This window comes from Trichechus manatus, unplaced genomic scaffold, assembly GCF_000243295.1.
Source record: "Trichechus manatus latirostris isolate Lorelei unplaced genomic scaffold, TriManLat1.0 scaffold00271, whole genome shotgun sequence".
Classification (NCBI taxonomy): domain Eukaryota; kingdom Metazoa; phylum Chordata; class Mammalia; order Sirenia; family Trichechidae; genus Trichechus; species Trichechus manatus.
Window position 1 is genome coordinate 2,076,584 of NW_004444207.1, and position 1,339 is coordinate 2,077,922.

Consider the following 1,339-nt stretch of genomic DNA (forward strand, 5'->3'; position numbering starts at 1 on the left):
CAAGATACAAAAAAGGAGACAAGATTTGAGTTGATTCAATAGTTGATAATCTTGAGTTGAGAATGCAGGTGGTCATCTTGGCGGGTTTAAGTCTCATAATGGCCTAGTTATAATGGGAAGAAAGTCTTCTAACTCCAAAGCATTGGAGAGCTAGGGTAAGTACATTGAAGTCCTCTGAAAAGGAAAATGGGGGCAGTGATTATTCTCCAAATACAAACAATTTTAAAATTAATTTTTAGATATCTCTGCTATAATACCTCACTAATCATGGCAACTAGTTCTCCCCATAGTCTCTCTACACTGTTTTCCAAAACTACATCCAGCCATTTGTACTTTTTTATTTCCCCCTCCTCTTTTTTCATCTACTACCAACAATCACCAGACTATTTCTGGATGTGTTATTTCCCAACCATTTCTTATGTAGATCATTTTAGAAAACAAACAAATAAGGTAGAGAGACTGGGGAAAAGGTATGAGCATGTGAATCACTGTGTTTTCAGAGTAGGGTAATCACCTGAGTATTTCCACCTACTGTATACACACACCCAACCATGAACATCCTCCACCCCATCCCATTTCATGACCGGACAAAAGGATTATAATTACTCAAGATATGAGAGCAAAGCTACATTGCTTCCAACTAGACTGAAGATTATTTAAAAAACAAGCGAGTAACCACAACTAAAAAACTAATAATTATTTTCTTTACATGCTGTCTAAATTATAAAATGATTAGTTAGATAGACACACTTATCTATCTTTTCTATTTGCCTATCACTGGGATCCAGTTTTCCAATTTAGGCCACAATTTGTCATATCCTATGATCTGTGTCATGGATTCTAGAGCCTTCTTAAATATCCAGGCTTCTTAGTGCCATCAATCCGCTGCCAAGAGAGGATGCACACCTTTGAACTAGGCTGAGTCAACCATCAGTGCCTAAGGACACTCCTTCCTTTACTACCACTCACTTTCGAGGTTCCACTCACATATCTTAAGGTCCCTCACTCCAGAGAATCCTTCACTGAGCTCTATTTCACTGAGTCAGGACATGGAGTCACAGACCTGACTTTGTTATCTTGCCTAGTACCGGGATTAACCTTTTCTATGAGTAATTCCATGTGGCTTCCTTTCACCTGGGTACATGTAGTTCTTTCTTTCTACTATATATGTAGTCCACATAGCAACAGCTTCAGCATCATCTGGGAGCTTGTTAGAAATTGAGACTTTCAGCACCCTCAATCCAACCAACTGAATCAAAATCTTCCGTTTAAAAAGATCACTGAGAATTCGTATGCACATTAAAATTTAAAAAGCGCTAGTTTGGGAGGTTAATGGTAG